Consider the following 26,446-nt stretch of genomic DNA (forward strand, 5'->3'; position numbering starts at 1 on the left):
TCTTCTTCTTCTTCTTCTTCTTCTTCTTCTTCTTCTTCTTCTTCTTCTTCTTCTTCTTCTTCTTCTTCTTCTTCTTCTTCTTCTTCTTCTTCTTCTATAGGTTCTGTGTTTTATTTAAAGTATTTTTTGGCAGTACAGAGGATTGAACCTAACTAGGACCTCATCTATGTGAGGTAGCAGCCAAGCCACTGAGCTACATCCTCAGCTTCTTCCTTTTTTTTTTCCTTTTTCTTTATTAGGGTTTTATGTAGCCCGGATTGGTCTTGAATTTAGCTATGGATAACCTTGAACTCCTGATCCTTCTGTCTCCACCTCCACCTCCTGAGTGATGAGATTATGGGTGTGTGCTACCCTGACCAGTTTGTGTTTTCACTTTCCTTAAAATTATATTGTGTACACTTGCTACATTCCTTATTCAGTCATCTGTCCCGGGACTACCTGGCTAAGGATGGTACCACCTACAATGGTCTGGGCCCTCTCACATCAATCATTAATCAAGAAAACGCCCCTCCCTCTACTTCTTAACTTCAGCCTTTTTCTAGACAGTGCTCAGAGGTGAAGGACAGCAAAAGGCAGGACTGACCAGGACAATTGAAGTTCGAGAATCCGTTTTGTCAAGTATTGTCTGTGAAGAACACTGGCATGTTCCATCTTTTCTGATGACCGGGGTCTATTGGGACTATAAAAGGAAGATTTAATATCGAAGAAGTTAGCTGAGGGATGAGTTATTTTAGAAACAAAAGCAGGTCCATTGTCAGGTTGTAGAGATGATGGCAGAGTAAAAAAAATAAATTTAAAAAAAAGGAGGAATGGTTTGAGTTAGAAGACCATGGGTGAGCTCTTGTCTCTCCTCAGACCCGGTTGAGTAACCTTCGGTCTAAGCCAAGGAAGTGTCTGAGAAGCCGGGAGAATAGGATGGGTCTTGAGAAAGGTAAGAAGAAGTTGATGTCTCCTATGCAGTTGTTCTTGGAAGGTGGAAAGGATGTCTCACTCTTGAGCAAAGAGGAAATAAGGCGGGGTCGTTTTTTTTATATCTAGAGTCATTGAGATGGCTTTCCCCCCTTTTCTATTTGGAGAACCTCACCATTGCAGGAGGTGTGTGTATATGTGTGTGTGTGTGTGGGGGGGTGTTCCCTGCAAATGCCATGAACCTCAGAGTAATGTTCCTCGTGAAGCAAGAATGAAATCCAGTACAACACAATTTAGTAGCAGGTATTGGTTCAAAGTTCTAGAGTCTGACACCAGGCATTTATCTGAGACCTATTTAAGTACAGTTCAATTTTGGAAAAAGGTGTCCTGGAAACAATGATCTCAATCCCTTTTGCACAATAAAGGCATGACTACATCAAAACTCTTTTGCAAAATATATGTGACCTCTTTCATAAAGATGTGTTCTATAGCTTAAGAGACTAGGATCTGAGCCGGGCGTGGTGGCGCAAGCCTTTAATCCCAGCACTCAGGAGGCAGAGGCAGGCGGATTTCTGAGTTCAAGGCCAGCCTGGTCTACAAAGTGAGTTCCAGGACAGCCAGGGCTACACAGAGAAACCCTGTCTCCAAAAACCAAAAAAAAAAAAAAAAAAAAAAAAAAAAAAAAAAAAAAAAAAAGATAAATGTCTAGAGCCGGGCGTGGTGGCACACGCCTTTAATCCCAGCACTCGGGAGGCAGAGGCAGGNGGATTTCTGAGTTCNAGGCCAGCCTGGTCTACAAAGTGAGTTCCAGGACAGCCAGGGCTACACAGAGAAACCCTGTCTCCAAAAACCAAAAAAAAAAAAAAAAAAAAAAAAAGATAAATGTCTAGAGAGAGGAAGAGTCTGGGATAAACATAATAATTTGGGGGATTTGGGTGTGGCCTGGCCCTACAGATAGCGAAGGTCACAGGGTTTTTAACAGCACCCACTCCTAGCCTTCTGGGTAGAAAACAAGTATATACATCTCTTCCGTCGAAGGGACAAGCCTTCATGTTCATCTTCCCTCATGCTTAACTGGGAGCACAAGGACTTCATGGCCTCTATACATCATGGGGTTAGAAAGGTTGGAATGAGACAGAGTTGGAAGAACATGAGAGTCAACAGATGAACCAAGTGGAAAGAGCAGAACTGAGAGGACTGGAATCATGTGACAGAGAGGTCAGGGTCTGTCTCACAAGGGTGCTACCTGGAATGATGCCTTGGGCTAGCTGAGCAAAAGCACCTTGGTGGATGTTACAGTAGATGGCAATGGATGGCCTGAAAGAATTAGTGTACCAATTACAGGTGTCCCCTGCAAAGTGAGAGAGCTTCTCTCTTGCTAAAATAGGGCTGAATGTAATATGTGGATTTGGAGTAAGTATACACAGTAACCTTTTGGTTCTGTGCTAGTGTGCCAGGTAAGAGCAAGAAGTTCTGCCTGTTCTGAGCTGATCTATAATGGAAGAGACTGGGCTTCTAGGGGTGTGTGTCCTGGGACAAATGGAGTGTCAGACAGGGACCGGTGACTAAAAGAAGATAGCAAAGAATGAAGAAGATCAAATATGAGTGGGGGTCTTCTGGAAGACTCTGTAGGAGGAAGTGGCTGCATTAGGAGTTCTACACTATTGAGAGGCCATCAGGAACTGGAGAGATGTCTCAGTGGTTAAAAGAAATTGTTGCTCTTGCAGAGAACCTGAGTTCGGTTCTAGGCATTCACATGTTTTTACCACCTCAGTAAGTTCAGTCCCAAGGGATCTGATGCCTTCTTCTGACCTCTGTGGGCACCCACATGATCATGGGGCACACCTGGCATATGTGTGATGCACATACACACATGCAGGCCAAATAATCATAAATGTAAAATGAAATAACTAAATTAAAAAAAAAATAAAATAAAAGGTTATCAGGACATTTTGTATAAACTGTTTTTATGTCTATCACCTGCAAGAGAAAGGGAGGGGAAGATGGAGAGAGGGGAGATGCTGGTTAACTTTTGAGTTCAAAGACACAGTGGAAGGCAGAGACAGTAAGGGGTTGGTAGTGTTAGGTTTTCTCTCATTAAGAGAGAGGCAATAGGCAAGAAGGCCAACCCAATAGGTCTAAGCTTTTAGATACATAGACTACTGCTTTGGTTGAATCTCCATAAAACAGACTAAGGTCTAAGGCTCGGTTTTGAGAGCTATGTACAAACAAGGTGAATGCTCTAGTCGGGGGGGAGGGAGGTTGGGAACCCTAAAGCAAGAATGTTCAGAAAAGCCTCTTGGAGATCGGAACGTGAGGGCAGGATGGGTTGGGAGGGCTCCAGACATTCTCTAAGAGGACAATGAGTAGCTTAATAAAGAGGTTTAGCTGAGACCCCAAAGTTGGGGGTGTGAATATAAACGCTACCTACCAGGCCCGGAGAAATGAGAGAAAGTCCCATTTAGCTTGGAGGGGTTTGTCCTGGATTAGAGCTTTGTCACTTTGAGTTATGGTCAAGAAACACCAGGTCAGGATGAGGCCAAGGTAGCTTTCTTATAAGGATACCATCTAGGGCATAAAACAGGATATCAATATTCTTGGGCAGGCAGAAAAATAAGGAAGCTGGAGATGTGCTCTAGAGATTGACCTTAAGCAGGGCTTCAGCAACATTAAGGCTTAGCTGGTTGTGACTAAGGACCCAGCTAAACAGATGAGAGCTATTGCAAACTCCTTTGGGAGTGACTATCCAAGTAAGCCAGGTGAGCATTTGGGTGTCAAGGACTGCTCAGATAAATGAGAAAGGATCTTGACCAGATGAATGGAGAGGAATAATCATGTAATTCCAAGGTCCAGGTTGAGGCATGGAGGTGGGAGGAAGATATGGGATACAGAGGAATAAAGGTTGGAGACCACCAAGTGGATAGGAATTGCAGGTTTGTTAATTGGGTGTAAACCTTGAAGTATTGTGTGGGAAGAGTTGAGTAGCTATAACATTCAGGCTTTGAAGAGTCTGATAATTATAGGTTTAAGACTCTCTGATCCCTTGGAAGTGAGTGGGTATTGTTGAGCTTGATCCATAAAGGTGGAGAGAGCCCATGGTTTGATTTGTATGGTGGGTAGCGATGGCGTAATGACTGTGTGATAGGAGAAGCAGAGTGTAGGAAGTAAGCGAGTCTGCACGCCAGAGTAGTTAAAAAGACAGTTGCACCACAGGGCCTTTGTGACAGAAAGATTATAGAGAGGGATATGCAACTTTTCCTGAATGTCATGTTCCAAGACAGGGGTCAAGATGGCTAGCAATGACCAGGAAGGAATGGGCAAGGGGACATAGACTGCACAGTCATGGACTTGTCTGTCCAGGCCCGGATGGAATGCCTTCCATCTCAAGGAATCACGGAGAAAAAGGGAGTAATTATTAGCAGCTAGTGGCAGTGTTATCCTGGGTTTGATAAAAGTCACGGGGGTAGATTGGGGGATGGGGGAGCAGCGGCCTGTCAGGTGGTGGCAGTTGTCAATCCCAGCAATCCATGTACCCCGAGGAGTCTGGTGTTTGGGGCCTAGCAAGGACAGAAGAGTGGGGACTGGCATCTTTCTTAGCACAGCCTGACTACCAGTGTCCTTTTCGCCCACACAGAGAGCAGGGGCAGGACAGTGACCATAGATAGGGGGACATGTTCTTGCCCAGTGGCCCATTTGGCTACCTTTAAGTAGGCCCTAGGTGGTCTAGCCTTGAGATGGGAGGGTCTTACTCCCATGTTTGAGTTATTCTGCCATGAACCCTGGAGTAAGGCTGCTATCAGCGTTTAATATTTCATCTGATCTTGTTTACGATTTTTCTTCCTTTTTTCTTTTTGATTTATTTATTTTACATATTTACAAGTACACTGTTGCTCTCTTCAGACACACCAGAAGAGGGCATCAGATCCTATTACAGATGGTTGCAAGCTACCATGTGGTTGCTGGGAATTGAACTCAGGACCTCTGGAAGAGCAGCCATTGTTCTTAACTGCTGAGGCATCTCTCTACCCCCTTGTTTAAGGTTTTAACACTTAAGATCCTCCTGTTAGCATGTTAGCATTTCTTCTAGGCTCCACCCAACACTTACCCAGCAACCGCCAGGTAGGAGCCTAGTTTGCTATAAAATGACTGGCCTCTTGAGCCCTCTTTTCTCTCTTTCTGACCACTCCTCCTTCTGTGTTCGCTCTCTTTCTCTGCCTCTATTCCCTTCTCAACCCTCCTTCTCATGTCCCAAATAAACTTCATTTTATAGTAGACCCATCCTATGATGGGTCACTGGGGAGATGCCTCAGCATGGACCTGCTAAGGAACTCCCTCCCCTCCCTCATCACCATACTTTGTTTACAAAACCTATCACCTCCTGTCTGCTATTGAAGACCTTAAAGGCCATGTCTATAAGGTCTCTTTGAAGGGCTATTCTCCAGTCTTTTTTCACTTTTTTTTTTTTTTTTTTTTGACAGGGTTTCTCTGTGTAACAGCCCTGGCTGTCCTTAAACTCATAGAGATCTGCCTTCCTCTGCTTCCTGAGTGCTGGGCCTAAAAGCATGAGCACCATGCCCAGTCATGTCTTTGAATGTTGCCTAATATTAGTTTGCCAACTGAAAGCTAGGAGGGAGAAGTTGCTCTAATTTCCCTAATGTCGCTCAAGGTCAGGTTGGTGTATTCAGTTTCTGATAAGTGTTAGGTCCAAAGCGGCCTCCCCACAAGACTTCTGTTTATTAGGAGACTCCCATAAATTACCAGGAACCTCCCTTTGTCCAACCCAAAGGTCGACTACTTCAGGCAAGGACACTTGTTCCTGTTTGATCTGAACAGCCTGTATTATTAGCTCAAAGACCACACCCTGCTGACTCTCCTACAATAAAATCTGCTTGTTTTCCCAACATTTTCTGCCCCCCCCCACCCCCAGCCCACCCTTGGAGATAGCCTTGACAGTTTGATTCCCCAACAAACTGTTCTTCTTTTCTTTGTTTCTTTCTTTCTTTTTTTTAAAGATTTATTTATTTACTTTATGTATGCGAGTACACTGTCACTCTCTTCAGACACATTCAGACACACCAGAAGAGGGCATCAGATCCTATTACAGATGGCTGTGAGCCACCATGTGGTTGCTGGGAATTGAACTCAGGTCCTCTGGAAGAGTAGTCAGTGCTCTTAGCTACTGAGCCATCTCTCCAGCTCCCAAACCATTCTTTCTACCGGTGGAGAGGTCTAGTATGTGGTTTCACCACAACCAAGTATACAATAAGTGCGACTCCCTGGATAATTGCTTTGATTTGGTCAAGATTAGCCATCTTAAAGGCTGCCACCTGTCTGCCTGCTTGCCTGCCTGCCTGCCTACATGCCACCTTCCTGCCACGAGGCAAATAATCACAAGGCCTTATTTGTGGAGATCATCTGAATTGGATTGTATTTCAATGAAGATGGGCCTATGGAACTGACAGAGCACCCACTGTATTATGATATCTATCCTGGACACGAATCACATTGGCATGTGCCTGAGTTGCCCTCCAGATACACTCCCTGACCTTGGGAGACATGGTGGAGGTCAGGGTGACACATGTCAGGTATTAAATATTGAAAATTGTCCTGATAGAGAAACTCGTGTCAGACAAGAAGCCCAAACATTTTTCTACTCAAGAGAGACCAGTGAGGAGGGAAGGGGACATGGGCACACATGGGGGCCTTGGGTCCAGCAACCTTGTGGAGTGGAAGAGAATTCAAGTGAGAGTGGTTATGAGGGGATGAAGGGAGGGGCAAGGAAAGGTTTGATAGAGGGATAGAAGGTGGGTTAAAGGCTGAGGCCAGACCTGGTGAGGATGGCCTGGCTGGATAAAGAGAGGACTGGAGATATAGCTAGATGGGTAAGAATTTTGTTAAAAGATACAGTAAAATTGGTATTTGCCATGCAAAGATTTAAAAGTCTAATAGGCTGAACTACAAAACTAATGTAGAAGGATTTAGCAATCTGCTATGAGAAAGTTGATTTAAAAAGTTAACTCTGGGCCTAGAGAGATGGCTCAGCAGTTAAGAGCGCTCTGCTTTCCCATTCCAGAGGTCCTGAGTTCAATTCCCAGCAACCTGTATACACATGGCGGTTCATCACCATCTGTAATGGGATCTGACATCCTCTTCTGGTGTGTCTGAAGACAGCAACAGTGTACTCATATAAATAAATATGCATATACAAAATCTTTAAAAATTATTATTTGTTTACCTATTTGCTTATTTATTTGAGACAGGGTCTTACCATGTGCCAATGGCTGGCCTGGTACTCACATAGATCATCCACCTTCGCCTTGTGAGTGCTGCGATTAAAAGCATGCACCACTACGCCCAGTGAATCAGAGATACACTCTTAAAAAGAAAACATCAAATAATGTTCCGGCTAGGTCTTGTCAGTTTGATCTAAGTTACTATTATCTGGGAAGAGGAACTTCAGTTGAGAAAATGTCTTTGTTGGATTGCCTATAGGCAAATCTATAGGGCATTTTCTTGATTAATGATTGATGTGGGAGAGACCAGGCTCACTGGGACGCGGTGTGACCCCCTAGGGAGGTGCTCCTGGATGATATAAGAAAGTAGACTGAGCAAGGCATGAGGAGCAAGCCAACAATCTGTGTTTCTCCAAAACTTCTCTGCTTCAGTTCCTGCCTTCAGGTTCCTCTGAGTTCCTGCCCTGACTTCTCTCAGTGATGGAGTGTGTGACCTGGGAGTTGTAAGCCAAATAAACCCTTTCCTCCTCAGGTTGCTTTTGGTCATGGTGCTTTATCACAGCAATAGAGCCATTCACAAATGTAAAAAGTAAAATAAAAACTACTCGGGAATTACGTAAACATAGAGAACTCTTTAACTTTATACTGCTAGTAATCTCGTTCCCTTTAATGGGTGGAGTAGGAACCGGTGTTGCTCATGTGCTGGGAACATAAGGGGGGGCCTGGCATGTGCATTTTTCTCAACTGTAGAGTTCAGCACACTGTAAACATAATTTCAACCAGAGCGGACCTATTTGCCTACAAGGGAAAACGTGAGACCAGGAACCCTGCTTCCTAAGGAACATCTTCCAGCACAAAAGACTAATTGCACCGCCGACTAGCACAGCGCGTGCGCGGTCCAGATCCCAGCTCGAAGAGGAGGCGTGACAGCTGGCGCCTGCGCAGTAGCAGCCCAGGGAGGCGCCGATTACAGCGCATGCGCGTGGGTAGAAGGGGGGGGCGGTGCCGGTGGAGAAGGGGCGGGCGGAGGGCGGGAGCCGCAAGGGAGACAGGGCGGGCCGAGGGAGCGGCGCCGTGGGGTTGGCTGTTGCCCTGAGGCCGGACTCAACGGACCGGGCCGCGCCACCGGGCGAGCTCGCCGCCCGGCCCCAGCCCGGAGCCAGCGAGTGAGCGAGGCGGTGCCGCGCGGTAAGAGCCGGGGCAGGGTCTTCTCCGCTTGTGCCGCGGGCATGTTCGTCTCCTCAGCGCCGCCCGCGCGGCCAGGCCCGGGCGGCCCCGCAGACCCTGGCGGCCCCGCGCCTGCGCTGTCCCCCCTCGTCACCCCCCCAGCCCCAGCCATCCCGCGCCTGCGCCGTCTCCTGCCCGGGCGGACCTCACAGCTTGCCCCGCAGACCAGGCTGGCGTGCTACCCAGCTGCCTGGGGGTCTCATCCCTGCAGAGAGGCTGGGTGCGACCTTGGTGCTTGCGTTCCCTGTGGTGTGGGGAGAGACCGGGCATTCACCCTAGTTCCTTGCCCTGGGCTGGGACAGGTTGCCTCCCCATCTGGTTGATTGAGGGTGGGGAGCAGGACCCGAAGGCTGCGTCCTGCTGTGTTAGGACCTGGCCCTTGGAAGCTGGCAGTGTTCTTTATTCTTGAGACTTTGCTAATTATGTCAGTTTGGATGTGGATAATTCAATGTGTTGTTGAAGAAATGCTGCATTTTCAGTAGAGGCTAGTGTGTGTGTGTGTGTGTGTGTGTGTGTGTGTGTGTGTGTGTGTGATGGTGGAGATATCCCAGAGAACACTAGAAAAGAAATCAGTTTCTGGGTGGGCTTAGCCGCCTAAAACCAAATGGAAATTTCCGTGATCATTCAAATGCAGGTATCCTTGATTTTTGTTTTTGTTTTTGTTTTTGTTTTTGTTTTTTCATTCTCTTGAAGATCAGTCCTAAAGTGCGGCGGGGTGAGGGGGCACCCGATTAAAGGGAAATTTGACTGTCATGACGGAGAATCGTAAATTTTGGCCCACACCTGTAAACCCGGTACTCGGGAGGCCAAGGCTGGATGAGCTCCAACTGGGCTGTAGAGTAAGCCCTTGTCTCAAAATACAAACAAAAACAAAACAAAACAAAACAAAAAAACAAATCGCGGAGCCCAGGAAGGCTTCTTGTTATTCAGAGGCTAAGTCTTGAGGTGAAATCAGCTGTGGACTACAGGCAACAACAGATCTATCTGAAGGTTTGGAATGAGGTACCAGCGTTGTTGCATAGGCATTAAAGGCACTGTTCGGTTGATCCTCTTTCAATACGTCAGGAATGGAAAAAGTTTGAATAGCAATAGGCCTGTGCAGAATTCGGTACAGACTCTTTTTTTTTTTTTTTTTTTTTCCTTGTCCTTTTCTTGTACTGGGATAATATAAGCAATTGACGATTGAAGTGTACTTGAGGATTGAGTCGTATATGAATAACTTCACTCTCCCATCTTTGGTATTGAGGGCATGGAATATGGCTAGATAAATGTTTTGTAGCTAAGCTATATCTACTCCCCAGCTTCACTAGCCTCTTAACTTTTCATTTGGAGATGGATGTTAGACTAAATATTCCAGGCTAGGTATATTTCTCACTTTGTTGCCACACAGACCTAGAACTTCAGTTTTGCTTTATTTAGCCTCTGGAGAAGCTAGAGTTAATTACAGGCCTTCACCACCCCATTGGCCTAACCTCACCATTTCTATAAGGGATGTGAGTGTCAACAGATTTTAGTTATCTCCAGAGAGCCTCTAATGTCCTGTGTAACTGTGATAATTGTAATTTTTTCTTAATTAAAAAAATTGAAAGTAATATGTTAATGTCTCAAAATATCCAACCAATATAGAAGGGAATATGGAGAAAAAAGTATGTTGGTCTCGTTACATTTTCTCTCCTATTGAGAAAGAGTTGATGCCCCCTTCCCTTTCCCCCTTTTAAAAATGTCTCATTTTCCCTTTGGATCTAGTGTACACCAAATGGTGTTCTAACCTTTTGAAATTTTAGATAGCTTGAGAATGTGTTGTATGTTTGTCTGTGTATATCCCAGGTATGTAGGAATTTCCTTGACATTTTCAGCAAGAAAGTGATTTTTTTTTTGTACCATAGGAAAGCAGTATGAAGGTGTCTTTGTATCACTCAAAGTATCAGTGTCAGATGCAGACAGGAGAGTAATTATAGCTCAAGTGAAATTTGCTCAGGGTGTGTACCTACATCTTCTTTTCTTGACATGTGACTTGTGAAGTAGAAGTTGGCTTTCTGACTGACTTGACATAGCTCATTGATCAGATGACTCAGGTATCGAAAAGGGTCAAAATTCCTATGAGGGTTGAGTTTTCTTATATACAGGATTTGCTGAATAACCGTGTCTATTTAAATCACATGTGTAGCTTGCACAAAGTGTTAGTGTAGACATCTCACCTTGATAGAGGAATGATGACAGCGTCAAGGGGTTGAGAGAGTTTTCTTTTCTTTTTGTCCATATGGCTTTGGGCAAGTAAGCTTTTCTGGATCTTTGTTTCTCCATTCTGTGCATGCACACAGAGGAGCTTCAGGAGCAATTTTAATATTAAAGAATCCTTATCTACAGTTTTTAACCAATGATGATATTGTAGTTTCCTTCTCAAAAATTTGGGTGATGAGGCAGGCTGTGCAGTATGTCTGAGATGATTGAATCTGAGCTACCCTAGGGTGAAAGAATTTGAGTAAGTGTTTATGTCATAAAAACCAGGACAATGTTGGGAGTTTTGATGATACTGAAGGTATATTTAAAGGTCTGTCATTTCTAAACAAAACAAAACAAAACCAGCCAGTTTCTTGGTGCTAGGGACTGAAGAGTTGGCTCAGCAGCTAAGTGCATTTGTTGCTCTTATGAAGGACCTGGGTTTGGTCCCCAGCACCCACATACATAGTGCCTCACAACCGTCTGTAACTGCAGATACAGGGGACCCAGCACCTTCTATAGGGCAGCAAGCATGCATGTAGTGCACATATATACATTCATGCAAAACACTCATACACATAAATAAGTTTCACATTTCAGCATCTAGTTAGACAGGGTTTTTATGTTTGTAGTTTCAGTTGTATTGGAGGTTGAGAATGATTGCTTACGTCTAGTAGTTTGAGGCCAGTCTTAGCAATATAGGTAGGTAGGCTCTATTAAAAGATTAAGCATCATTTATGATGGTGATACCAAATGATGATTTATGGTCATTGCAAATGGTAAATACAAGAGAGCATATTTACTGTGAGTTTAGAAGTAAACAGCCTAAAGTCTTGTTTTGTTGTTACTGTTAGTGAGGTTAAGAAAAAATTTCTTTGCTTTTAAAAGGATTAAAATACAGCTGCCTAGCTTGGTGACAGATGGGGTTACAGGACAGCCAAGACTACATAGAGAGACCCTGTCTCAAAAGCCAAAAAAAAAAAATTTTTTTTAAATACATTTTGTCTGGGTTTTTATTTGTTTGGTTTTGGTTTTGTTTGTGTTTGTTTTGTTATTGTTGTTTTCTTGTGTTTGAGATGGGATCTTTTGTTGTTCAAGCTGTCCTTGAACCTACTGTGATGAGCTCAAGCTTTTGATCTTCTGCCTCCACCTTTCAAATGCTGGAAGTATAGGTGGCACCGTGTCCAGGTTGATGCAGTACTGGGGATTGATACTAAGCATTTCCTGATTTGATTATGTTTGAAATGTAGTTCTTGGGCTGAGGGCTCAGCAGGTGAGTGAAGAAAGGAAGAGCTTGATGCACAGATATGAGGACTGGAGTTTGGATCTTCAGAACTCTCACAAAGCCGACATGGTACATATGCCTGTAATTGCTCTGCTGTAATGGGGAGGTCGAAGAAGAAGCTTGCTGGCCAGCTAGCTTGTACTATGCAGCAGCAAACAGGAGACCCTGTCTCAAGATGGAAGGACTGGCACCCAAGTAATCTTCAGGCCTTCACATGTGCTCAAGAATGCACACATACATACTATACATGTTCACAAAGATCAATATGTGTATTTCTTACATGATATAAAATACCAGGAGTCTTTTATGTGTGTGCCTGCCTGTTTATATGTGTCAAGTGCATACAGCACCCACTAGTAGAGATTGACAGGTCTCTGTAATTGTGTGCATATGACAACAAAATAATACTAAAGGAAATTCCTGTTGTTGGATTTGTTAGTGCTGAATAGACTAGCTGCAAAGTAAAAAAGAGAAAACTCCCATCAACTCAGAAGGTTTGCTTTTTGCTTTTTGTTCTTGTTTTTTTTTTTTTTTTTTTTTTTCAGTTGATTTGAAACTACATGGTGATCAAGTTGGTCTTAGGATGTAGCTTAATGTTCAGCATCCCTAGTAATCTGGGAAGCGCAAATTAAAAGTTCATTGAGATACTATCTCATCCTTGTCACTGGCTATTGAATCTGATAACAAATTTTGGCATGGATATGGGGAAGAGGCAACTCATTGCTGGTGGGAATGCAGATCAATGTCGCCATTGTGATAGTTAGTTTGGGGATTCTTCTATACTACTCCTGGGGATTTACCTAAGATAGTCTATCAGGGATATTTGCACAGCCATGTTGATTGCTGCTCTATTCACAATAGCAAGAAAATAGAAACAGCCTAAATATTTACTGATGATTGGATAATGAAAATACAATACATACATACAATGGAATATTAATCAGCTGTAAATAAAAATGAAATCATGACATTTGCAGGATGGTGAATGAACCAAGAAAGCATAATAAATGAGATGACTATGTAAAAACAACCAAACCACATGTTCCTCCTTCTGTGCAGATCCTAGCTGATAGTATGTTCATGTGTGTGCATAAAAGGTCCAAGTGTGGATGAAGTCCAAAAGTTAGATGGGAGACTGTTAGGTGATGAAGATGATGGGCAAAGGAGGCGAGGTTAGCAAACTCTTCTCTAGTCTCAACTCTGTCATAGGTGTGTGTGTGTGTGTCTGTGTGTGATTCAGCTTTCTGTGTATTGAAATGGCAATAATCTATCATTCCAAAAGAAGCTAATGCATCTTATTCTTTTGAGGCATCAATTGTGATTTCTTTTTCTTTTTTTGTTTTTTTCGAGACAGGGTTTCTCTGTGTGTAGTCCTGGCTGTCCTGGAACTCACTCTGTAGACCAGGATGGCCTCGACCTCAGAAATCTGCCTCCCTCTGCCTCCCGAGTGCTGAGATTAAATGCGTGCGCCACCACGCCCAGCATGTGATTTCTTTTTAATTCCATTGATTAGCACAATAGGATATGATTAGTTCCTGAATTTATTGGTCTCATTGACCCACTTAGAAAAAAAAGATTAATTTTTTTTTTGTTGTTCTGGAGGGAGGGGACATTTTTCTGTTTTTTTCTTCTTCTGTTTAAAACTATTAAGTCATGTCATTAGATTTTTATTTAATATGTAAATTGTAGTGCTATTTATAAAGTATGGTTCTGTGAAAACTTTAAGTTTGGGGATGTAGTTTAGTGGTAGAATGCTTCCCTAGCATGTACAAGGTCTTGGGTTTAACCCCCAGCAACATAAACATACGTAAATAAGGCTTTAAGTATTGAAGGGTGGGGGTGCTGAGAAGGGAGACAGCTTTGATGTATAGCAAATATAGATGACTTTAATGGTCATGAAGCTTTTACAATTCATGGGAGTTTACTCTGCCATGAAATCCTCCAGAAATAGTTATAAGAGCATACTGTTTAAACTGTAGGGGAAAAGTGAAAAAAAAAATGGTGGATGGTCAAAATGTATCAAAAGGTCTATTTTGAAAGCCTTAAAATTGATGTAACCCCTACCTTGGCATTGTGTGTGTGCAGCTGTAATACCAGCACTTAGGAAGTAGGAGATTGAAGCCGGTCCTCAGCAGCAAAGTGAGCTCACAGCCAGCCTGGGCTACATGGCACTTTGTCCTAAGTAACCCAGTGAAGAGGTAAAGTTTGGGGCTGGCAAGATGGCTTAGTGGTTAAGAGCACTTGTTCTTTTAGAGGATAGAGGTTGCACATGAGGTTCAACATTTAGGGAGGGAGTAGAAAGGAAATTTGAGCTTTTGCTGTGACATTCCTCTGTTGAGGGGAGGGCATAAGACAGAGTGGGCATCAACAAGCATCCTACACAAAGGATCAGGTAGTGAATGTTTAGTCATTATAAGCTATACAGTCTGCTTTGCAGCTAATCAGCGCTCACCGTAGTTCAAAATAGCCTTTAACAGTATGTGACTGACTGTAACTGGGTTTCAGTAAAAGTTGGATCTTACAGGTTTTCATTCCATGAAATAGTCTAGATTTTCTTTCCGTCTTAGGGTTTCATTGCTGTGAAGGGACAACATGACTAAGATAACTCCTATACAGGAAAGCATTTAGTTGGGACTGTCTTACAGTTTCAGAGCTTCAGTCCAGGCAGATATGGTACTAGAAGAGAGAGCTCAGAGCTCTGTATCTTAATCTGTAGGAGACTGTCTTCTGCAGGCAGCCAGGAGGACGGTCTAAATCATACTGGCCAGACTTGATCATATATATGAAACCTTAAAGCCATGCCTCCACAGTGACATACTTCTCTAACAAGACCACACCTTCTAATAGTGCCACTTCCCATGGGCCAGGCATGTTCAAACCACCACATTTTCGAGTCCTTCAATAACATAATTTGAGTTTGTGATGGTTTGGATTTGTCCTACTCTTAGACATACTTAAGAATTTTAAGTTGCTGGCTGTTCATTACTATGTATGGAATTATGATTGATTCTTGCATACCAGTTTTGTACTGTGAGATCTTGCTGTACGTAGATTACCCAGTAGTGTTTACAGGTCTACTGAATATTGCATTCAGTGGTGTCTGTAAACATTGCCAGTTTGACTTCTTCCTTCTTGTGGAATACTGTTTAGTTCTGTTCCTGCCCCCCCACCCCACCCCTGGCTGTTGCCTTTGGCACACAGTGAGATAGAAGTGGGAAGAATGGGCTTACTTCCTTTTCTTTCCTCACAGGGAGGGGCCCAGGGCTTCTGGAACTAGAGTTTCAGACAGTTGTGCTTGTTGGGAATTGGACCGGGGTCTTCTGGAAGAGCAACCAGTACTCTTAACTGCTGAATCACTTTTCCAGCCCTTCAAATGTTTTATATGAGGGTAAATACAGTTTTATGGCATTCAGCATGACATTAACTATAGGCATTTCCTCGAATCAATGTCAAATTAAGGAGATTCTGTTACAGTTTTTTTTTTAGTTTTTTTTTTTAAATTAAATTAAGAATAAAATTTAGACTTTTAGTGCTTCTGTTTATGCTGAACTAATCTTACAGCTTTTCCTACTTTGTAACATTGAATTACATTGAGTTTTGAATGTTAAACTTTGATTTGTGGGTTAAGCAACATTTGTTCTTAAAAATATTTATTGGTGTGTGTGTATATGTGAGGTTTGTGTATGTATGTGCATGAATGTGCATATGTGTGTATGTGCATGTGTGTACATATGTATATGTGTGTGTGTGTGTATTGGGGGGCGGCGGCGCCAGCACACTAGTGCCATAGGATAACTTACAGGAATTGGTTCAGGTCATCAGGCTTGGCATCAAGGTCCTTAACTCTCTAAATCAGCTTACTGGGCTCACTGGCCCTAATATACTCATCGGCTTTTGTGGATTTTTATTTTTTATATTTCAAGACGGGTTTTCTTTGTTGCCCTGGCTGTCCCGGAACCCACTCTGTAGACGAAGCTGGCTTGAACTCAGAGATCTGCCTGCCTCTGCCTCCTCAGTATTGGGATTAATGGTGTATTAATAGGCTACCCTGCCGGGCCCTGATATTCATTCTTGATGTATAATCTTTGTTTTGGCTTGTTGAATTAAATTTGCTGCCCCCCCCCCCCCCCGCTTTTGTATTGCTATGACTCAAATGCAGGGTCTCACATGGTAGGCAAACCTTGGTACAATATCCTCAAGTCATAGTTTTCTGAAATTTTGTTTAGGACTTATAAATAAATTCATTTCCTTAAGAGATACTGATCAGTATGGTTTCTTTTTCTCCATTATTTTTTCCATTTCTTTTGGTAACGCCTTTGCCAACAATCTTATTGTTAAAGTGAACTGGGAAGTACTTTGTAGTTTTCTTGAAGAACATTGTGGTTTGAATGTGTTCCACAGGAAGAATGGCTTGGACTTAGTTCCCAGTCCTACAGTGTTAGGAGGTGAGGTGTAGGTAGTGCTTGAGTCATGAAGAATTCACTCCCCCAAATGGATTAAATGACAGTTATAAAAGGCTTGAGGCTGTGCATTCAGAGCTCCTGCTCTTTCACAGGTCTGCCTTACACCTTCTACTGTGCATGATCAACAAAAGGCCTCTCAACTGTGTGCCAAATAAATTCTGTTGACATGTTATCCAAGGAAGGTTTCCTGTTCGAGCAGCTCAGAACAAACTTGTAGAAAATTGATAACAAGAAGTTGGGTCGTTTCTAGTATAAATACCTGGCAATATATATGCAGTTTGGGAACTGAGTGGAGGCCAGATGGATTTAGAAGAACAATCTAGGGACAAAACAAAACAAAACAAAACAAAACTAAATTTCTGTGAATGGAACATCCCAGGCACCAAGCTGCATTAGGAATTAGTTAAGTGTTGTCATCAGAATAGCTCAGGAAAGGGTCTTTAATGAGGTCTTAGGTGGAGCTAAGAGATAAGATATTGGAAACCTGAGCAAAGGCACTGTAGTTCCCAGCTACAAAGATGGTAGTGACTGCAGAACTTGAGGATGGGCAGATGAGTGGGCAGGGTGCAGGATGACCTTATTGGTGGGTTGTTTACAGTGAAACAGAAGAGAAATGATAAAGATGGATTAACAAGAGGAGAATGAGAAGGTTTGGAAGGCTTTGAGACCAGCCTTTACAAAAGCCTGGAGTGGGATGTTAGTGGTACATGTTTGGAATCCCAGCACTCACATGGTTGATGAACCTGTGAGCCAAAATAAAGCCAGTGGCTCATAGATGTAGGGCTCACAGGTGTGATGGCAGCACTTTGGAGGCTGAGGCAGGACAATTCCTGTGAGTTCAAGGCCATTTCTGGGCCATGTAGTGAGTTCCAGACTAGCTTGGGCTTCAGAGTAGACCCCCATGTCAACAAATTAACCAACAATTCAAACAATGACAACAAACCCCTAACAGGTGAAAGTGTGTTAGAGAAAGAATACTTGGAGTGTAATAAAAAGATTAATACAGTTTGGAGAAAGTAGGTTGTATTTGTGGAAAGCACAGAAGACCTTGAAGTCATCTGAGAAACTTTGAGACAAAGTCTTTGAGGGCTGTGTTTGTCAGGGAGACTCTATGGGACCATATTTGCTGTTGTGTGCTACTCTGGACTCTGTTCCCTGGGTTGCAGTGCGATGTCTTGCTGTGCGGTGCTCCTTTGCCCCAACTATGACACAAGCAGGTCTACGTGCAACTCAGGGTGACACTCTGAAAGGAGGAACACTAAGCCTTGGGCCTGCCTAATGGTGCAATTGCAGACGATGGGCATAGTTAGTGCACAGGCTGAGGGGGCATAGAAGCCTCCATTAGATTTAAAGTATGTATCAGATACCCTCTAGAGTCTAGGCAGGAATTTGTTATGGAGTCTGTCCACCACAAAGAGCCTTCCTAATGACACTGTCAGTGGAACTATGGAGTGAGGATGCTGTGGCGTCTCCAGCACTATTGAACCCATGAGAGAGCAACCACAAGGCTGCCTGGGAGCTCTGTGGCATGGCCATTGCCCAGCAGAGCAGTGCTGCTAGAAGACCCTCTTATGTTCAGAAGGTGGGGTCAGGAGTCAGGAGGATACTGGGGACCTTAAGTACTTTCCCTGCTGACCTTTGACCCTGATGGGAGCAGCTGCTCTACTTGTTAAACCTAGTGTCCTTTTGGGGATGAAAATACTCCTTCTATCATTATCCTACCATTGTATCTCCTCCCTATTTTCTGTTTTGAGAAGAGGTTTCACTTTGTTGGCTGTATAACCCCAGGTGGCTTTAAAGTCATCTCCCTACCTCAGCCTCCTTGGTGTTGGGATTGCAGGTATGTGCTGCAATGCCCAGAGTCAGTGAAATATTTTCTTCTGATTTTAGCTGCCTTTACATTTCATTCTAGAATTGGAAAACAGATTCCATAGAATATAGGAAGTGGTCCCAGGTAGGGAAAATGTAAATCATACATTGGATTTCCTTCAAAAGGAAATTAGGTTATCTACTTGCTTCCCTGAGGCCATCTCTTCAATGAGCTTTTGTGTTCTGTGCTTCACTTTTGAACTTGTTGACTTAAAGTGAATCTTAGGCATTGTGTTTGTTGGCTTTTGCAGTTAGCCTTTCTTTGTTTTGCTTACTTTGAATTTTATTGCTTTTCTTTAATATTGTTAAATTGGCTTATTTATGTTCTCTCTCTCTGTCTCCCTCTCTCTCTGTCCTGTCTTTAAAAAGCAGTAGTTCACAAAAGGACAAGAGATCTGTATCAATCAGAGAGTTGTGTTCAAAGGCCAATGGAGTGAGTCAATGAGGGTGGAGTGGGTGAGTAAATGAGAAGAGAGGGGGACAGACAGACAGATGCCAGGACGTCCAGAGAAAGGTAAGTGCCAGAAATGACCTACAAGTGGAGGTTTTGCTGAAAGACAGTCAGCAGTAGACCCTGTGATAGCCAGGAGCAGGAGGAATAGGCGCTTGAGATGGAGCAACAGTGATTTTAGTTGTCTGGAAGAACTCCCAAAGCTTGTCTGTGTGAGTGAGTGAGTGGGGGGAACTGTCCATGTTTCTAGTACCACAGGGAAATGAAGGGATTAGGGGTGAGCTTAGAACAAAGGAGAGTTGCCTCACTCGTTGGGATGGGCAAAGAGTAAGCTTTATCATGTCACCATGTAGAGCTTGTCTGTCCCTTGTTGGTTCACACACAGTTTAATGTGGTCCTTGTAGATTCTATGTCATTTTGCTTTCTAACATATCCAGCTTGCTGCGTTTCAGATTCTTCTCTATCCTGCTACTGAGATGAGTCATTACAGAGTGAGTTATTGATACCTGGTGACAGGTTGCCACGTAGTGGAGTGACTAAGTGATCTGACTCATTAAGAGAGGCTTTGATTCTGACTGAGTGTATTATTTCAGCAGTGCCTCAGGCTCTTCAGGTCTTAGCTTTGATTTTCTGTTCCTCAAGTTCCTGGTTATGATTTTCATATATTGCCGAGTGGTGTCTTTGGGGCATGTGCCCTGTTTACTTCCTTCATAGGGCCTGTGCATTCTAGGAGAGCTCTGTGGGAGGATCAACAGTTTCAAATCTATCATCTGGAATTCCTCCAAGCACCCTATGCTCAACTCTGTTTCTCTTATGTAAACCAGCCAGTCTGCTGAGTGCAGCCAGTTGACATATTCTCCCAGTGACAATGGTCCTCATCTTTTGCAGCCAATCTTAAAAGGCCACTCTCCTTTCCCACATCCCATTCCATGCCATCCAACCCAGCTATATGAACTACAGTGCAAAGGACTTGGTTTTCCCAATTCACTGTCTTCCCCTCCTCATTAACAGTAACCTCCAGGTGGCAACCACTGTGCCTGGGTTGGTTTACACACAAATGTACACATCTATAAATTGATGTTCTTAATTAAAGGTGACTTGAGTTAACTTTATGAATGCTGTAAGTTTTTAACTCCCTGCCAAAAACCTGAATATAAAGCCATGATTTGAAGGGTCTTGAATAAAGATTTTCTTTTTGTAAGTGTTAAGAAACCTTGGTAGAGGAGGGAGTGGCCTGAGGAGACTCAGAGTTTCTTGCGTTCTGGCAGTTTTAACTTTGGGAGCCAATTTATTTTGGACTAAATCTGCAAAAATAATTTGTGTAGCCAGAAATTCTTTTAGACGATCTCTTTCCAGTCTTGTCACTTGTCTGGAATGCTAAGTATTATCAGCAGTTTAACGGTTTAACGGTTTCCTCAGCAGTGTGCATTAAGACAGAGACTCCAGGTGTGATTTTTAAAAGCAGTAACAGAAGGAGAACGGGTATGTAGTTGTAGGTTTGAAAGTCCAGGATGAGCCAGGTAGTGGTGGCTCATGCCTTTAATCCCAGCACTTAGGAGGCAGAGGCAGGCGGATTTCTGAGGTCGAGGCCAGCCTGGTCTACAGAGTGTCTTCAGGACAGCTAGGGCTACACAGAGAAACCCTGTCTCGAAAAAAAAAAACCATCTCCCCCCCCAAAAAAAAAAACCCCAAAACAACCCAGGATGTTTCTACTTGTTTCTCATATTTCTTTGTATTAAATCTTAGAGAGAAAGCCCGTTGTGAGTGTTCCTTTGTTAAAACAACAAGATAGAGTTGTGTTTAATGACTTTTGAAAACTAACTCATTTCTTCTATGACTTAACGGAAAGAGCTGACTTTGAGTAGATCAGTTGCTGCGTTCTATAGCCTCTGTGTCTTCCTCCTCTGCAGCCCAGAGAGGGTTTCTCTGACTAAATGTGGCTAGTACTTGTACAGTGTGGATCTTGCCCTGTCTGTCTGTCTGTCTGTCTGTCTGCCTGCTGTAATTTTTAAGTGACAATAGCAAAATCTATCTGGCTGTGACTTTTTAAAAAATGCTCTTTAGCTTTTATTTCCCACTTAGCCTTGGTCCAGCTGCAGTCTGATTTAGACTTGTCCTTCCCTGGAACTAGCTTGACCCTGCTCACCGTCAGCCCCTGACACTGGCTGAGGGCCTTATGGGCACAGTTGATGAGTGTGCCTTTCTCTGTGCCTCACCTTCAGACTGCTTTTACTTTGTGGTCAGGTACAAAGGAAGTTAAAATAAACATTTAAAACTGGTCCTTCTTAGGTCAATAAGCATTGGCATTTCTGAATCAGGGTTAGACTTTGCCTGTGGATTTGAACAAAGAAGAGAAATCATAGCCAAAGGTACCTGTACTGGCTAGTTTTGTGTCAACTTGACACAGCTGGAGTTATCACAGAGAAAGGAGCTTCAGTTGGGGAAATGCCTCCATGAGATCTAGCTGTAAAGCATTTTCTCAATTAGTGATCAAGGGGGGAGGTCCCCTTGTGGGTGGTGCCATCTCTGGGCTGGTAGTCTTGGGTTCTGTAAGAGAGCAGGCTNAGCAAGCCAGAGGAAGCAAGCCAGTAAGTAACATCCCTCCATGGCCTCTGCATCAGCTCCTGCTCCCTGACCTGCTAATTAAGTTCCAGTCCTGACTTCTTTCAGTGATGAACAACAATGTGGAAATGTAAGCTGAATAAACCCTTTCCTCTCCAACTTGCTTCTTAGTCATGATGTTTGTGCAGGTATAGAAACCCTGATCCCTGTGTAACTCTCCAGAGTGTTTCAGGCACTCTGGCAACATGTCAGTTGCATGTATGTAGATTTTTGATATGACAGGGCTTGGCCTTCCCTCGGAGGAACCCTTGACATTTGCTTTGGAGTCACACTTTACATACACTTTTAAAATGGCTACTGTAAATGTACTGTCTGTGTGTAACAGCATGCTCCCCCCCCCCCCCCCATGTTGGGCTGCAGGGTTGGCTCAGCAGTGAAGAGCACCTGCTGCTCACGCACACAGAGGACCTGGGTTCACCCACATTGGTACTCATAGTGGAGACTGTAATACCAAGTGTAGGGGGATCTGATTCCTTCTTCTGGTTTCTGTGGACACTGCAAGCATATGGTGGTACGTTTGCATTTGTATAGGCAAAACATTCAGACACATAAAATAAAATAAAGAATAAGGCCTCAAGATGGCTTAGCTGTTAAGGTCACTGGCTGCTCTGCCAGAGGACCCAGGTTTCATTATAAGCACTCATGTGTCTGTAACTCCATTCCCAGGGGATCTAATGCCATCTGGCCTATAAAGGTACTGTATGCATTCCATGCATAGAATACACACAGGCAAAACACATACACATAAAAGAGAAGAAAAGGAAAAAAATAAAAATCTTAAACCTTTCTTGAAGAATTTAGTATAGAATTAGCTTATTGCATTATGATTGACTTAATGAAATATTTTTTATTAGCTTTTCAAAATTAAGATTGTTTTTGTAGTCATCTGATTTTTATCTGATTGGCTGTTGGTTTTGATTCATCTGACACTGACTTATGATGCATAGCACCTTCCATGACTTCAGAGTTCTCTTGACTGATTCCTTTTCAGTGTTTGAATCTGTTCTTAGTTTATATTTTTTAAAGATTTATTTATTTATTTATTTATTTTATGTGTATGAGNACACTATAGCTGTACAGATGGTTGTGAGCCTTCATGTGGTTGTTGGGAATTGAATTTAGGACCTTTGCTCTCTCTGGTTGGCCCCGCTTGTTCTGGTCAATTCTGCTCGCTTGTCCCTGCTCTCTCCAGCCCATAAGTACACTTATACATAAGTACACTGTAGCTGTCTTCAGATACACCAGAAGAGGCATCATATCTCATTAAGGGTGTTTGTGAGCCACCGTGTGGTTGCTGGGATTTGAACTCAGTACCTTTGGAAAAGCAGTTAGTGAGTGCTCTTATCTGCTGAGCCATCTCTCCAGCCTCTTAGTTTAGAATTTTAAGATGACATTTAAGTACAGAGTTGTGAGATTATGGAAAAATGTGTTTAGATTGCTCGGGTCAAGACCTTTTTTAGATTTTTAGCGGGATAATGATAGCCATAAGAATCACAGTTAATACGCAATAACTTTCCAACAGGTTTTGAACATTCTACTGTTATAAACAAGGCTCACAGAGTTAGCCATTTACAGAATGACAGACCTGGTCTCTTGAGTGTCATTTCTGTGGACTGCTTACCACGCATCTGCAGCATTTCCTGGTTTGTAATTTTCAGTGGGAAAGAACTAGAAGCTAGTGTTTGTTGACGTCTACATTGCTATAGTATGTAATTTAATGTAAGTTAGAAGTAAAAAAGTCTTTAGTCATTCCTTGTAAAGGAATCTTAGCCAGCCATACTGACACACTCCTTTTAATCCCAGCACTTAGGAACAGAGGCTGGTAGATTCAAAGCCAGCCTGGATGACATAAAGGGCTCCAGGTCAATCAGGGCTACATAGTGAGACCCTGTCTCAAAGGGAGTGGGGCCCTGGTGGGGAGGAGTGGTGGGGGTAGGGGTAGTGGTGGTGGTGGGGATTCTTTTACAAAGCATCTTTCAGTTGCTGCCTTTAAAAGTGTTATTTTTGTTTTATGTGTATGGGGGCTTTGTTTTTGTGTATACCTGTACACCACCCTTGTGCCTGGTGCCTATAGAGGTCAGATTCCTTGTCACATTCCCTTTGACTGTGGTCACAGATGTTTGTGGGCCGCCATGTGGGTGCTGGGAATTGAACCTGAACCCGAGTCCTCTGGAAGAACATCTAGTACTCTTAACTGCTGAGTTGTCTCTAGCTCCAAGATGCTGCCTTTAAAATATTTATTTATTTACATATTTATTTTTGCGGCAGTTTCATGTAGGTCATGCTGGTATCACACATGCTGTGCAGCTGAAGATGACCTTGAGTGGATTTTCCTGCCTCTGTCTCCCAGATGCTGGGTTACAGGAATCCACCACTACTCCCGGCTGCCTTTATTTTAATCAGGCTTTAGTCATATTCAGGATACGCAGGATGTTCTATAAATTTCAATAGCTTCTGTCTATCAGATCTTCATTGTGGGTTGCTATCCTGATAAGTATGTTAGGTTTCTTATTCACCTAATCATCTTAGTATCCTTGTACAGTACATACTGTTACCAACCCCATTTTGTGAATGAGGAAGCTAAAACTTAAAGAGTTGAGTAATTAGTCCCTGGATACATATTTGATCTCAAGTAGTTACTAGTTTTTAAAATTAAGCATGGAGGATTTTTTTTTTTATCTTCCTCAGCATGGAAGATCTTAAGATAACAGTTAAATTTAAATGCTTTAAAATACCAGTGCATTTCTTTTGCAGAGGTAAAAAGATTATAATAGTAGAGGTTAGAGTTTAAAGGGAAAGATAAAACCCCACTGTGACTTAGAAAGTAGGGTTTAAATGTTTCTATAGTGTCAAGAAAAGATCCTGTCCTTCACGGATAGCCCTCTTGATCTTCAAGATAGTCACTGTCCTTGATTCAGGGTGGGTTCTCTTTGATGCTGCATGACAGGTAAGATAAATTCATAGGGCCCTATTGCATCACTTCAAAAACTTGATTGGCATATCTTTTATGGGTGGGTGGTTGGAGAGGGTGGGGCTTCTGAATCCTGGAAATAAATTGTTCTCTCTAACCTTGGTTTGTTGAAACATCTTTCCTACCTTTGGGCCCTGGTGAAATAACTTTTACAACTAGGATATAAATACTTTTTCCCTCTTACTAATTTACATGTGTTTTGTGTATCAGAAGTCTTTAAGCTAGGCTTTATTAATTTTGGTTTATAAGAGGAGACTTTATAAAGATAATTGATTTGCCCTAACAACTTATGGCAAAGCTAGAGCTTGAACCCTGGTCTCCTGACTATCTTATTTATTAAAACATTATTATTACATTCAGTATGTGTGTATGCATGTGCACATGTGGGCATCCATATAGGGGCATGCCATAGTGTGTATGTGAAAGTCAGAGGGTAACATATGGGAGTTGGTTCTTTCCTTCTGCGTGGGTTGTCAGGTTGCACTATCTCACCAGCTCTTACTTGATATTACTATTGTTTTAAATAAAAACTAAGACTAAGTCTTGCTATGTAGCTCAGGCTGGACCAGAAATCCATGTAGCTTAGCTTGGCCATCTTCATGCTTCATGGTGAAGCATATTATACTTCACTGGGTCTGAGGCCCAGAGGAAACCCATGTTGGCACACCACAGATGTTATTGTTGCTTTGTCCTATGTAACATCCTCAATAATTAGGTGAATATCTTAGTTACTTTTCTATTGCTGTACCATGACCAAGACAACTTATAAAAGAAAGTGCTTAATTGGGGGCTTGCTCACCAATTTCAGATGGTGAGTTCATCATGGTGAGAAGCATGGTGGCTGGCAGGCATAGAGCGAAGGAGGGAGGGAGGAAGAAGGAGAGGGAAGGAGAAAGAGAGGGAACAGAGAGAAGGGACGAGAGAGGCTGAGTTTGGCTTGGGCTTTATACGTTCTCCAACAAGGCCACACCTCCTGATCTTTCCCAAAACAGTTCCACCAACTAGGGACCAAGCATTGAAACACATGAGTCACTGGTGCCCATTCCCACTCAGATAACTACAGTGAATTACATTAAATTATGAGGATGCCTTATACAGATTCCTTACAATGCAGCTTACCTTTTATTGCAGAAATAATAATATGCGAAGATGGATGGATGAATGAGAGTGGCCGATCTTCAAGGGTCTCAGATTTGATTCCCAGCACTCAGGTAGTGTCTCAGAGCTATCCTTAACTCCAGTTCCAGGGGATCTAGCACTCTCTTTTGGCCTCCACAGGCATCAAACACAAAAGTAGTACACAGGCAGGTATGCAGGTAGGCAACCATCCATATACATACAAAAAAACTTTTAAAGAGATCCAGGTGTGTTCAGAATGGTGCTGGAACTGGAAGGAAGGAATTTGAAAGTTTCTTGTACTGAGCTGCTGGGAGAAGAGCACCCCACAGAGAAAAGCTTTATGGCAGTGTTTCTCAGTCTGTGGGTCAAGATCCCTTAGTGGGGTTGAACCACCAGGGTCACTTAAGGCTATCTGCATATCAGATACTTACATTATGATTCATAACAGTAGCAAAATTATAGTTAGAAAGCAGCAACAAAAATAATTTTATGGTTGGGTGGTACCACAATGTGAGGAACTGTGTTAGGCATAGAGGGAAGGAGGAAGCATTAGGAAACTTGAGAAGCACTGCTTGGTGGCATTCTCAGCTACTGAGCACATTAGAACAGTGCTTTTGAGTGATACTTTGAGCTTAGATCAAGGCAGTGAAAAGCTGCAGCAGTAAGGGGATTCCCGTGGCCATGTCCTCCTACCTGGGCTTATGCTCTGTGGCCCTTTACTCTGTCCTCCATAGCAGCTGCAGGCAGATGTTTAGGGGATGCAGATTGGTGAGAGCATGGCTTCTTAAAACTGTGTTGCCCCCTCCATGTGGGCTGCAGCGCAGGTGTCTGAATGTCCAAGGACACCTTGTTTCAGAGTCAGACGTGCTTCCTAGCAGCACTCACCTGCACAGCACCCACCTGCGCTGCATCCTGCGATTTCACTGCAGCCTTGGCTAAACTGAAAAAAGTTTTGGGCAACTTTTGTTGGCAGAGAGATTTCAAGACAGCTTAATACTATCTCTGTTCTATGGGTATTACTGATCACTCATGCAGATCTACATTGAGAAAGAAGAAACAGGACAAAAGAGAAATGAC

The 26,446-nt window shown here is 43.1% G+C and overlaps 1 protein-coding gene across 2 annotated transcripts in view; it reads left to right on the forward strand.

Annotated features, from left to right (window-relative positions):
• Positions 1 to 8,179: 8,179 nt before the first annotated feature.
• The window catches only part of Specc1l (sperm antigen with calponin homology and coiled-coil domains 1 like), a 97,463-nt gene continuing 79,196 nt past the window's right edge, over positions 8,180 to 26,446 (forward strand). The window contains exons 1-2 of one of the 2 annotated variants that reach the window (XM_029542188.1): positions 8,188 to 8,330; positions 25,382 to 25,461. The gene's annotated coding sequence lies outside the window, so the exon portion shown is untranslated. Of the gene's footprint in view, positions 8,331 to 25,381; positions 25,462 to 26,446 lie in introns of both variants that reach the window. The other variant, XM_021204334.1, reaches the window with a different exon arrangement.

The sequence above is a fragment of the Mus pahari genome, chromosome 9, assembly GCF_900095145.1.
Source record: "Mus pahari chromosome 9, PAHARI_EIJ_v1.1, whole genome shotgun sequence".
NCBI classification, from domain to species: domain Eukaryota; kingdom Metazoa; phylum Chordata; class Mammalia; order Rodentia; family Muridae; genus Mus; species Mus pahari.